The sequence below is a fragment of the Callorhinus ursinus genome, unplaced genomic scaffold, assembly GCF_003265705.2.
Source record: "Callorhinus ursinus isolate GAN/ISIS: 27379988/994484 unplaced genomic scaffold, GSC_fseal_2.0 scaffold4, whole genome shotgun sequence".
Taxonomy (NCBI): Eukaryota; Metazoa; Chordata; class Mammalia; order Carnivora; family Otariidae; genus Callorhinus; species Callorhinus ursinus.
Window position 1 is genome coordinate 98,337,032 of NW_027397066.1, and position 14,386 is coordinate 98,351,417.

Genomic DNA, 14,386 nt, shown 5'->3' on the forward strand with positions numbered 1-14,386 from the left:
TCTGGCAGACAGAGATAGGGCTTTGCAGTCAGACCAAGTCACAATTTCTGTTTCTGCCACTTAACAAGCTGTGTGTTCCCTCTCTAACCTTCAGTTATCCTCACCCATAAAAATGGCAGTAATTACAATAAAAATGGCAGTAATTACAATAAAAATGGCAGTAATTATAACACTAATCACAAAAAGTTTGTGGGTATTAAATGAAATAATGCAGGTAAAGTACTTGGTACAGTGTTTGGCACATAATAAAAGCTCAATAATGTTGTTATGGTACCATCATCATAATTATCATTATGAACAGCATTATCTGTGACAATGGAATTAAGGAGATAAAGTCTAAGGATGAAACCCCAGGGAATTCTGCAATGAGTGCACATTCTAAGCTTACTAATCTTGGCTTACTTGTAAATTTGGGATATTACATTTTTCTCATTGTGATCATGAACACTTAATGATATAAAGTGCTATGGAACAAAGTAAAAGTGGAGCAGGGTAAGGAGGATGGGACTGCCAAGTGGGCGGTGGGTTACATTATGTGGGGTAATTAGTGATTGTAGAATTTCCTGGGGTAGTTAGGGTAGGGCTCTGCGGGACCTGGAAGTATGTCACTCAGATAGCTCTCCCTCCACGATTATCTGCTCCAAGAAATGTAAGTGGGTGACATCCCTCAGCTGTTAGGCATTTCCCGACAGCATTAAAAACATACCCTGATGGGTAAGGGTGGAATTTTCTTTTGAAAGGAGCCAATGTTTCTATTGTTCACCAAAATGAATAGTGTTTCACTGCCCAAGAACTAAGGTGACTTTTTGGACTTTCTCCTTCCTCTTAGATCTAAGAGTTGTTTCTAAACTTAGAGACACAGAGAAGCCTACAAATATGCTGAATGATCTGGGCTTAAGTCTGGAGAGCTCATCCTGACCTCACAAAGGTTCTGTGTTGATGGCAACAGTGAGAGTGGGAGTCTGTTTCCTCTGGAGCCCCTTCAGCCTCCCACAAGCACCTCTGAGTCCCATCTCCACAAACACGAGCCAAGAGCACTTGTTTAGAGGTGAGGAGGGCAGGGTCCTTTCTCACCTTAGATCTGAAGAGTGGAAGAGTCATAAATGACTGAGCCTGGTGGCAAGACCCAGTCAGAGTGGAAGAATCTGAAGACTGAGTTCAGAAGCGCATGGAATATCACCACCCTCAGGGACTTCAGGAACATCTGCATCACCCTGAATGGGAACTGAATTTAGTGAACGGGTCTCCCATCCAAGTACTAACCGACGGCTTGTCCCATAATAATTTGGGTTATTTTTTAAAGTGTAACTTCATATTGTAATCACAGGCTTCTAAGATTTGTATATATATGTATATAATTATGTTAGAGAAGGTCATCCAGAGGACCTGACTGTCAGCCAACCTCGGGGCTGGATCCTGGGCAATGGGAAGCTCCCCAACCCCACCCCCATCCTTGCATATATGTTCTGCCCACCATTACCACCATGGGATCAATTTTCAAGGATGCAGCCTTGAGAGAGTCTGTTGTTGAGCTATCTGGATGGGATATGTGACTAAACCCCATTAAGGCCTCTATATAACCTTTTAAGATTCTGTCCGCCAGTGCAGAGATTACTCATCTAGCGGCTGCTGAAGACAAGCCTTGTAAGTAAGTTCCCTTACTTACTAAAACCACCACCTCCCAATTTGGAGTGGCCACTCTTTCTTTGGTTTCTCCTTGTCCTCTGTGTACTCCGCCAGGAATGAACCAACAACTTACATGTTTATTTCACTAACAAGTGATATTGGCTCCTAAGAAAACACCTTCTTTTAAGACTAAGGTTTTCAAGGGCGCCTGGGTGGCTCAGTCATGAAGCAGCTGCCTTCGGCTCAGGTCATGATCCCGGGGTCCTGGGATTGAGCCCCACATGGGACTCCCTGCTGGGTGGGAAGCCTGATTCTCCCTCTCCCCCTCCCCCTGCTTGTGTTTCTTCTCTCGCTGTCTCTCTCTCTGTCAAATAAATAAATAAAATCTTAAAAAAAAAAGACTAAGGTTTTCAAGACTTGTTTATACGTTGAGAGTTTTCTCATCTGGTACAACTGTAGGTTCAATCTGTGTTCTAACTACTAAAAATAAAGCGATATGGGGGTTGTGAATTGCCTCAGAAATTGGGAAAATTGAATTGATTTTAAATGGTTAAAGATGTTGAATGAATGTCTTTGTCAAAGAACTAATATGATGTCATTATAAATTTGTTCATTATGTTTAAAAGACATCATAAAAGAACATAGTAATTACCTATAATCTTTCTTTGGAACTTCTTGCTATCTGCTAAGGATTTATAGGCAACTCGTTTGAGCAATAGTATACTTTACTGAGATTATAGGCAACTCGTTTGAGCAATAATACACTTTACTATGTGAGGAGCTATGAGGGTGGGGAATTGGGTTCAGGCTGGAACAAGTTATATTTGAGGTATATATGAGATATCAATTGTTAATAATAGGTATGAAATGGAATATTTCAACCTGAGGTCAGAGAAGTCTGGTCTGGAAATACCAAATGTGGGAATAATCATCTTGAATAAGAAGTCCTGCCTGTAACGTTTAACAAATCTAGTTTAGGTTCATGGAATATCTAGTTTTATTTCACATTTAAGTGACTAGATACACACATCTGGAGTTCAGGAAAGAATTGAATAGTCGGTAAAGAATGCAGCCCTAGGTACACCAACATTTTAGTGTGATGTCAAAGCAGAGCCAGCTGAGTGGATGCATAAAAGGTGTTCTCAGACAATATCATTTCAGTAAAGCAAAAGCAAAAGTTGTTTTCTGAAGGCAGCAAATTAGATTTGCTTTGCATTTTTTCGTATTTTTTTGACTTCTTGGCTTTTAAAGTGCACGTGTATTTTTATTAAAAATTAATATTAATATTTGATTAATTAAAACGTCACTATTTGAAGAGTATTTCAAGATGAAATAAAATGCATGTATCTTAGTTTAGATTAAATAAAGGTTTAGGCTTCAATTCAGAATAAAGTAGGTAGGAAATGAAAGAATTGTTCTAAGTTGAAATAATTCATTTAATGGTTCATTTTTTAACTGGTTATAATTTTAGATATATTATGTGAATATTAGTGATGAAAACAAATTTATAATTTTTTAATATTTTGGGTCTTTTATTTCATGTCAGAAAACCAATTTTAATGAATGTTTTCATATAAAAATGCCATTTTTCAGAGAATAAAGTTTTAATTTAATTAATATGTTCTCTGGAATTGAAACATCTAAAGGATGACTTATAAAATAATAAATATTAAATTCATGTTGCCAGCATTGAACTTTAGTTGTAGCGCCTGTAAGAATTTTTAACATCTTTATTGACATATAATTGACACACAACAAGCTGCACATACTTCAAGTGTTCAGTTTGATGTTTTTGACATCTATTCACCCGTGAAATCATCATAATTAAAATGACAAATCTATCACCCCTAAAAGCTTCCTTGTGCTCCTTTGTAATCACTTCTTCCTTCCTCTCCCTACCCTTCCACCCCTGAGAAACCACTGATCTGCCTTCTGTCAAAGATTTGTTTGCATTTTCTAGAATTTTATATAAGTAGAATCATATTGTATGCACTATATTTGGGGGAGGGGGTTGGCTTTCTTAATTATTTTGAGATTCATCTATTTTGTGTGTGTGCACTGGTAGTTCACTCCTCTTTATTGTTGAGTAGTATATCCATTGAATGGATATATCACAATTTGTTTATCCATCATCAGCTGATGGACTTTGGATTATCCAGTTTGAGGCTTTTACAAATAAAGCTGATATAACTATTTATGTACACAGCTTTGTATGGACATAACCTTTCATTTGTTTCAGACAAATACCTAGGAGTGGAATAGTTGGGTCACATGGTTGATGTATATTTAATTTTTTAAGACACTGCCGGATTCTTTTCCAAAATGGTGTACCATTTCACGTTCACCAACAGTGAAAGAGAATTATAGTTTCTCCATATCCTCTCCAGCACTTGGTATGGTGAGTGTTTTTTATTTTAGAAATTCTCGTAGTTGCATAGTAGTCTTTCTAGGTAGTTTTAATTTGCATTTCCCCAATGGTTAAGGTTGTCAAGCATCTTTTCATGTGTTTATTTGTCATCTATCTGTACATTCTATTTGATAAAGTGTCTGTTCAAATATTTTGCCCATCTTTATTGGGTTGTTTTATTTCTTATTATTGAATTTTGGGGATTTCTTCACATATTTCTTCACAAGTCCTTTGTCAGATATGCTGTTTGCAAATATTTTTGCTCAGACCGTGACTTGACTTTTCATTCTTTGTGTCTTTTGAAGAGAAGTTCTTAATGTTGATAACATTCAATTTACTAATTTTTCTTTCATAAATCAAGCTTTTAACATTGTATCTAAGAAATATTTGTCTAAGTCAAGATTGCCAAGACATCTCCTATGTTTTATTCTAGAAGTCTTATAATTTTAGGTTTCTCATTTGTGTCTATGATCCATTAAGAGTTAATTTATGAAGATAGATTCTTTGGGCCACGAAACAAATCCCAATAAATTTAAAATGATTTATGTCATACAAACTTTATTCTCTGACCTTAATTGAATTAAATTAGAAACCAATTACAATCTGGGACAATCCCAGATATTTGGAAACTAAATATTATATATCTACATACCCATGGGTCAGTAAGAAATTAAAAGGGAAATTAAAAATTATTTCCAGCTAAATGAAAATGTGGCACGTCAAACTTTGTAGGATATAACAAAAGCATTATTTAGGGGGAAAAATCCATAGCACTAAAATGCTGCATTAGAAAAGAAGAAAGATCGTTGCATTAGTGATACCAGTTTTACATCATAAGGTACTAGAAAAAAAGGACAAATGAGACCCAAAGTAAACTGCAAAAAGAAAATAATAAATATCAGAGTAGGGAAACCGGTCAGAGAGATAACAGAAAAATAATAGATAAAACCAGTGAAAATCCAAAGATAGTTCTTTGAGACAATAAAATTGATAATCCTCTAGCCAGGCAGATCAGGAAGGAGAGGGAGATGGAGGGGGAGAGGGAATGGGGGAGAGAGAGAACACAAATTACCACACCCGGAACGAGAGGTAAATCATTACAAATGCTACCAATATTAAAAAAAAAAAAAAAATGAGAGAATATTAGGAATGACTTTATGCCAATGAATTTTACAGCTTAAATAGCAAAGTTGACTAAAGAACAAGTGAATAACTTGAATAGTCCTACATCTAGTAAATTGAAATTGTAATTTAAAACTTTCTGACAGATATATTCTAGGCTCAGATGTCCCCATTAGTAAATTCTACCAAATATTTAAGGAAGAAAAAAAACCCAATTCTATAAAAATTATTCAAAAAAATCGAAGAAGATGGAATAATTCCCAAAAAATTCTACAATGCTAGCATTACCTGATACCAAAACCAAATAAAGTCATTAAAAGGGAAAAATATACAAATGAATATTGCTCTAAGTATAGATACAAAGATTAACAAAAATTTAGCAAATCAAATGAAAAAAATGTGTAAAAAGGATAATATATCTTGACCAAGTGGGGTTTATTCCAGGAATGCCAGGCTTGTTTAGCATTCAAAAATCAACGTACTTCACCATATAAAGAGATTTAAAAAAAATATATAATTATCTGAGCAAACACAGAAAAAGGCCTGTGACAAAATCCATACTGATTAAAATTCTCAGTGAACTAGGAATAAAAATGAGCTTCTACACCCTAATAATAGACATTTTCAAAAAGCCTACAGCTAACAACATATTTAATGATGAAAAATTGAATTACTTTCTCCAAAGATGAGAAACAATACAAGAATGTTTGCTTGTATTGCCTCTATTCAACATTGTACTAGAGGTTCTAGCCAGGGCAATAAGGCAAAGGGGAAAAAATTCATCTTGTTTGGAAGGAAGAAATAAAAACTTTTATTTGCACACAACATAATAGTTTATGTAAAAAATTCAATGGATTCCATAAAAAAAGCTGTTAGAACAAATAATATACAAATTTTACCAGGTTAAAGGGGCGCCTGGGTAGCTCAGTCCTTAAATATCTGCCTTCGGCTCAGGTCATGGTCCAAGGGTCCTGGGATCCAGCCCCGCATCGGACTCCCTGCTCCACTGGAAGCCTGCTTCTCCCTCTCCCACTCCCCCTGCTTGTGTTCCCTCTCTCACTATGTCTCTATCTGTCAAATAAATAAAATCTTAAAAAAAAGAATACATGATCAATATTTGAAAATCAATGGTATTTCTATATAGCAGCAACAATTAGAAATTGTAATAAATTTTAATAAAGCAATGCCATTTACATTAGAATCAAAATATGGAAAAGTCCTATACCCAGAAAAGCTCAAAACATTGCAGAGAGAAACTATAAAAGGTTCAAAACTTCTTAATTTAAATGAATGAGATATACTGTATTGATAAATTTGAAGGCTTAGTATTTTCAATTCTTTCCAAACTGATTTATAAATTCCATGCAACTCCAGTCAAGATACCAGCAAGTTTTTTTGAGATAAGGACTAGCTATTCAAAAATAAACATGAAAATAAAAAAAAACCTGTATTAGCCAAAACAACTTTGAAAAAGAACAAAGTTGAGAGCCTTATACTACCGATTTTAAGACTTATTGCAAAGCTACAATAATCAGATCATTATGGTATTAACATCAAAATCGACAAAAATATTAAGGAAACAGATTGGGGATTTCAGAAATAAATTTAAAAATATACGGTCAATTGATTTTCAACACGTGCAAAAGAGGACTGACTTTTCTTGTCTTTTCAACAAATGGTGCTGGAACAATTTGATATCCACAAGCAAAAAAAGAACTTTAGGTGTGCCTGGGTGGCTCAGTTGGTTGACGTCTACCTTCGGTTCAAGTCGTGATCCCAGGGTCCTGGGATGGAGTCCAGCTTCAGGCTTCTTGCTCAGCGGGGAGCCTGCCTCTCCCTCTGCCTGCCACTCCCCTGCTTGTGCTCTCTCTCTCTCTGACAAATAAATAAAAAATCTTTAAAAATGAACTTCAATTCCTACCTCTTACCTCATATCATACAAAGGAATTAATTCAAGAGAGAACATAGACCTAAACGAAAACCCCAAAACTTTAAAATCATCAAGATTTTTCTTGTTTTCTTCTGGTGACTTTTAAGTTCCAAGAACAAAAACATGTCCATACAAACTCTTATACACAGATGCTCCCAACAGCTTTGTTTGTAAAAACTCAAAACTGAAATTAACCCAAATTTCTATGAACAGGTGAAAAGACAAATAAATTATGGTATATCCATGCCATATGGATGGCATGGATGAATCTCAAAATAATTACGTTGAGTGAGAGAAGCCAAACAAAAAGGAGAACACATAAGTTTCCATTTACATAAATATTGAGAAAATGCAAACTAATCTATAGTAACAAAGTAGATCGGTAAGTGCCTGGAAATGGGGAGGGGGGAGAAAGCGGTGAGGGGGCAGGATTACAAAGGGGCGAGAGGATACTTCTGAGAGTGATGGATATGTTAATTATTTTGATTGTGCTAGTAGTTTTATAGGTGTATGATCATGTGTATGTATCTCAAATTGCATATTTAAATATGTATAGTTTACTGTATTTAATTATACCTCAATAAAGCTGTTAAATTTTTTTATTGAATTTATTACTTCTTCTAGAGGCTTGATATTTTTGTGATATTAAGATTCCCAACCCAGAACATGTTCTGTTATTTGCTTTGCCTTTGGGCCCTTCGGTAAGTTAGTATAGATTTTTGGGGTTTTGTTTTTTTAACATTTAGATTCTATATTTTCCTTTTTAACTTAATTCTTTACTGTTTTTATGTGTGTTTGCTTTTTTCCATTTGAAGGTCTGTTTATTGCCAGTAAAGAAAAAGTTATAGATTTTTAAATATATATTTATCTGAGTAACTGATCTAATTATCAAATTATTTGTTTTTTATTTTATTACTTTAAAACTGCAAGTTGGGGTTTTTTTAGATGTACAACTGAATCATCAGCCCTACATTTTTTTCTATTCCAGTGATGTTATAAATAATCATTTAACTTTTTTTATTGCATTTAGTGGAAATTCCAAAACAATATTGATTAATAAACCTGATGAGGAATGTTTCTGTCTGTTTGTGCTCTTAAAGGAAATATCTTTAGCATATGTGTTTAGGATGATGTTTTAGGTAAAGATGATAAACATGGCAAATATAGATGCACCTGTTCTGGCTTATTTTCCTTTACTACAAAGGTTGGAAAGCTAAAATTACATTTTCCAGAATTCCATGCATTAAAGCTTTTTAAAAATTCTTTGACATTTTCCAAGTTTTCCACAATAAACACGTGATTAACTTCCCCAAGTGCACATTGCCAGTAAGTGATCAAGCCAAGTAAATATACACAAGCAGATCTATCAAAATACAGTTCTATTGTTTGCGTCTCACTAGGTTTATTACTATGTTATAATTGCATTATTTGATATCTAAAGTTTATTTGCATTATCTATTTCACCTGAAAGATTTAATAAGGGCAGCGTCGTATACATGTTGGTATTTGTCTTTTGGTGACCTTAGGTATGTGTTCTTTGGCTTTGCTACCTTTAGCCCTGTTCGCTTGTAAAAAACCACGTGTGGCTATTAATGTGATCCTTTTTTCCCCGCTTTGTTACAAAGCAAGCTAGCTACTCATTTGTTGAGGGGACAATTTCAATATTTCAGAAGTTCGTTTTGTCCCTTCCTGCTCTTACTCTTTGGGGATGCCTCTACCAGATGTTAACATGCTATACAAAGGATGCCTCTCTGCTTAACCCAGACTTCACAGAATAATCAAATGTCAGAGTTGGAGGAAGCCTTAGAGATCATTCGAGTCCAATCCTTTCCTTCCCCAGATGTGCAACCTGAGATTCAGATAGTCAAGGTAACAGTCACAGGGATTTGGGAAAGTTGGGACTGGAACCCAGACCTTTTGACCTCCAGTGCCTTTTGCATGATTGCAAACTCTCTCCACATTTGCTATACTTTCATTATAAAGCCTATTTTAAGAGTTAAAGCGAACTGAATTATAACTACATTTCAAGAGGATACTTTGAAACAAACTTTTTAAAAAAGGAATCAGCTCCTAAAATATATGTACATTAAGATGTATGTGTGCACGCAGACACATGCTCCCCATCCCCACCTCCACACACAAATCGGAGAGTGGAGGGAGGGAAGGGAGGGGAGAGGAAATTCTTCCATTTATGGCTCACTTTAACCCAACACTGTACACAGTCCTTGATTTCCTGGAATTTGGCTCTTAGCCTCCGTCTTTCTAGGCGCTATGCCTTCTTTCCATGGCTTGCATTGACAGTTTCCCAGCCATCCAAAAGAAGGTGTAAATCCGCTTTTGTAGCACGATGCTTTAACTATAAAAGCCAATTCTTCTACTTCCAAATTTCAGCTTTAAGATGTCATCTGTACATAAAGCAGGCATGATGTGTCTCTAAATGGGGAGCAGAAGGTAGAAAACCAAAATTTCTTCAGGATGGTCTTGCATCTACTCTCTCAGAGAGATGGGACAGCCTCCTCCCTTTTATTTCTGAAGCTAAGAGCTTTCTGTCCTGTTTAAAAGTACACTGGTTCCCCCTTATCTACATTTAGCTTTCCACGGTTTCAGTTACCTGCAGTCCCAAAGCAGACGATCCTCCTGCTGACCTATGGTCAGACAGTAGCAGCCTAACGCTACATCACAGTGTCTGTGTCGTTCACTTCACTTCATCTCATCACGTAGGCACTTTATCATCTCACATCATAGGAGAAGGGTGAGTATAGTTCAGTAAGATATTGTGAGAGAGAGAGGAACCACATTCACACAACTTATATTACAATATATTGTCATAATTGTTCTATTTTATTATGATTTATTGTTAATCTCTTGCTGTGCTTAATTTATAAATTAAACTTTATTGTAGGTAGGTAGGTATAGGAAAAAAAAAACCATAGTTTCTACAGGGTTCAGTACTCTCTGTGGTTTCAGGCATCATCTGGGGGTCTTGGAACGTGTCCTCTGTGGATAAGGGGAACTACAGTATTACCATTGCCATTTGCTCTCCCATCCCTACTAAACTGACAACACGGCTTCTATGAAACAGAATCTTTTAAACAGAAAAATAAATGGGGAAAAATCTGATTTGCCAGAGATCTCATCACTCTGTCATAAAACTTTTGCCTCATTAAATTTTGATTTTTCTCATTCTCAACATTTGGGACCCGAACTTCTATAATCCTATATTCTTTCCACAAATGCTGGCTGATTTCTCAGGTGGTTTTCACATCTCTTTTATTCTTTTCTAGTTCCTAGCTGTCTTGACTCCATTACTTATTTCTTGCCTCCCTCTTTAAGTCCTTTTAAAAAAACCCACCACCCTACTTTCATGCAGATGGTGCTTACAAGGCACTGAAAAGCATCGCCAACATTATAAACCTATGAAAAATCTCATGTCGGTGAATCACCTGAATAGCAAATAAGTGATGCTTCCCCCTGCCTTTTTGATGATTATTTCTGCTCTTAAAATGAATATGATAGACCCTGAAGTCTATATTGGTAGGTAAATGTGAGACCTGTCATTTCTATAACTGGGATAATGTCTTCTTGACATAATTAAGTATAAAAGCTGTGTACATTCTGCATCTCCTCAGTAAATTTTATATATATATATTTCCATCCAAATTTGTTTTATTAAAAACAAGACAACAGGCTCAAAATGGAGTCACTCATGCTAACCTCCATGTCTCCAAACACATAATTCAGTTTTAGGGTTCCCAAAAACAGAATTTTCAACCAGTCAGCCAGAAGTTAACTGATCAGCATTAGTTAGGTAATCTACTTGATAGATCACTACCATCCCCTAAAGGAAAATAATCTTGCAATAACCAATCCACTTTTGGCCTAGTATAACTTTCTTGTTTCTGCTCTTTTCCGCCTATAAAGTCTTTCATTTTGTTCAGCTCTTTGGAGCTCCTTTCTATCTGCTAGATTGGACGCTGTCTGACTCATAAATCGCTGAATAAAGCCAATAAGATCTTTAACATTTACTCAGTTGAATTTTGTTTTTTAAAATCTTAAACAGGTTATTTCCAGCTCTGTGTTTAGGCAATTTTTAAATTGACATAGTCCCTAGGCATCTAATTAAGAGTATTGTGTCATCATTCTGCCTTCAAGACCAAAAAAGCAAAGCACAATGAGGATATAACAAGATCCTTGCTGGTATCACTTATTATCAGTTTCTTTTGACAAAATTCTTCCTATTAGATTATTTTTTAGTGGTAGAATTGGAAATGTCTTAATGAAGTTCAAAGGTTCAGATTATTAGGAGTTCATACGCAATGTTAGATGTAGGTGAACAGTTTAACTGAAGATACTGTATAAAACTAAGCATGTTTCATTTTTTTTAAATTGACTTCATAAAACACCTTTTCAGGTTTTTGTGTTTTTCACAGAAAGCTACAAGGGCTCACTGATTTTGGGGACTTGAGCCCAGTGATAAAGCAAGTCTCTGGCAGGCTTATCTGTACCTCTGATATCACTTGAATTCAGGGGATGGCAAATACACTTATGATGTTTCTGCTTAAGAATTTTAATCCTTTTTAAAGTGAACTGTGAATGAATAGCTGTGTTAATATGAAAGACTAGAAATTTAGCTCTGCTTGAGAAAAAAAAAAACCTCTCAAAACAAAATATCTTCTGAGATATAAAAGAATGTCAAATCCACCAAAATTAAATTTGAATATTCAAGGAATTCCAGCAATATAAAATCATTTGTGAAACAAGTTTTTAAGGGACACAATATACATTTGGATATTGAGCATATGTTTTATAAATCTTAGCTCTTTGTTTGCCAGTTTATAGGTTGGAATGTTAGAAGAAAAACCTATTGGCTTCTTTCCACTAAATATTGAAATTTTTTCTGCTTCTTATTTAAAACAACATGAGCTTGCGCAAAGTGCTTCCTACAGTGGTATTTTTTTGCTGTGGAGAGGGTAAATCAATTAAGAATAGTTTTAAAAACATTTTAAATTCTAACAATCACTTTTAAAATGTTATTATTAAAAGAGAGAATAAATTATATTATTTAACCCAATGTAAAGAGAACGATTCTTAAAAGAAATCATGAGAACAATCATAAAAGGTGACTTGGTAATCTTTGTTGATGGAGCAGGGAAAGGCATTCCTGGAAGAGAAAGTACCCGAACAAGTACATGGCAAAGTAAAACAACCTGGAAACATCTGGAGAACTGCAAGCTCTTTGATATGGCAGAAGCAAGGAATATCCTATGGGTTGAGGAGGGTCATTGCCAAGCATTAAGAATGGAAAAGTAATCAAGGGCCAGATAATGGTTGGCATTTTATGTTCCACTAAGATGCTAAGAGTTCCTGGAAGGGGCCACAAAAGGGTTTCAAAACAGGGAAACAACATGATTATATTATATGTGTTGCTTTTTTACTACCGACTTTGGCAGCAATATGGAGGATGGAATGAAAGATTGTTAAGACTAGAGACAGAACTAAGAAAATAGTCAAAAGGTGCAAACTTCTAGTTATAAAATAAATAAGTCACAAGTGTACTATACAGCATGGTGACTATAGTTAACAATACTGTATTTGAAAGTTGCTAAGAGAGTAGATCTTAAAAGTTTTACCACTAAAAAGATTTGTCATTATGTGTGCTGATGGATGTTAACTAGATTTATTGTGGTGGTCATTTCACAATATATGCAAATATCAAATCACCATGTTGTACACCTGAATTAATATAATGTTGTGTTAATTATATCTTAATATAAAAAGGGGGAAGGAAAATAGTGCAGTAGTATAAAAAGAAAAAGGTGAAACAGTGGGATGGAATTGAATGAATATGAGGGAGGAAGTTGAGAGCGCAGAGTGGGGGGGTTCTGCTGTTTTGACCTGAGCTACTCCTCAATGGAACATGCCAAGAAAGGGATGTAGGAGAGACAGTGGTTTCAAGTTTCAAGGAAGACATCTATTTCACATGAGTTTGGTTGCCTTTCAGATGTCCAGAACGTATAGCTCTGGAGCTTGGGAGGAAAGACGAGACGAGTATCTGGGATCTGAAGCCAAGAAGTGAAGTTGCAGTCTTGGAGATGGATGCAATTTGTGAGGGACGATTAGATAGAATGAGAAGAGATATCCAAGGATAAGACCATTGGAAGCATCAATATTTATGGAGTGAGAAGGAAGAAAGGACAAAAAAGAGACAAAAGCAATGGGTGTAGGGGTAAGAAGAAAAGCAGGACGGAATGGTGTCTTCCTCGTATTTTAGCAAACTGAACTCATCACTCCTTATTACCTGAGACTATCAGGTGCTCTTCTGTTTCTATGCCTTTACTTGTGACTTTTCATTCTTTTAAAAATACTTCCTATTAAAATCCAAGCCACTTCTCAGAGTCTAACTGGAATACCAGGTCTTTTGTGAAAAACTTTCCTGATCATTACTGCTATAATCTTTCCCCTGTTTTCTCAAAAGCCCTAGTGTTATGAAATTGAATTCAATTGTATTATTTAAGGCAATCTTTATTTATTAACTCCCTTAAAAATGGAAATAATACATGTCAATGTAAATAACACTGTAATGAAAACAAATTTCTAAAATAGAACAATTTATGAGAAAAGTGACATTGTCTCACATTTTTGCAAACCTCTTTAATGCCTGATTTAAGAGAAGACAGCTGGATTATCATAACCTCTTTTGTGCTCAGTCTATTGTGATTAGCTATTTTGGTTAAAGCACAGGAAGAAAATTCAGCCTTACACAGATACGTGGTTGGAAAAAGAAGGGCATGTTGTGATAGTCTTTTCAGAAAACTCTGAATACTTCATTTTTTTGTATACTAAACCCAAACTTAGCAAAGTGTTGTGTATTAAGGTTAGTTGTAATGTGGAATTGGAAACCATATCAATATGTTATATTAAAATCCATTGGTCTGTTTTGCAATTTGAATGGCCATGCATGATTTTGTAACATTACTCACACGTTTGTCATTTAGAAAATAATGATTCACTGAATTATGCAGGTCTTTGAAATGTTGACATATTTCATAATCACCATCAATCTCATCAGAAAACCCTTAAATATTGGGAAAATTGGGAAACTGTCAAGCTTCCAATTCTCATTTTTACTTAAAAGCTCAAGTTTTATCATTAGAAACAAATACCATCAGTTATTTTCTTCAATTTAGGAGTCTCACTTCCTTAATTTTCCAGAAAATGTCATACCATTTTACTCTGAATGTAAATCCTTTGTATATATGTCCTTTCTAAAGGTAAGAGGAAGGAATTGGCTTAATTCCTAT

The 14,386-nt window shown here is 35.2% G+C and overlaps 1 long non-coding RNA gene across 1 annotated transcript; it reads left to right on the forward strand.

Moving 5' to 3' along the window:
• Window positions 1–838: 838 nt before the first annotated feature.
• LOC112826165 (uncharacterized) lies at window positions 839–13,481 on the forward strand. Its single transcript, XR_012378013.1, has 3 exons — window positions 839–1,048; window positions 3,866–4,024; window positions 13,087–13,481. It is a non-coding gene; the product is annotated as an uncharacterized lncRNA (long non-coding RNA).
• The last annotated feature ends 905 nt before the right edge of the window (window positions 13,482–14,386 follow it).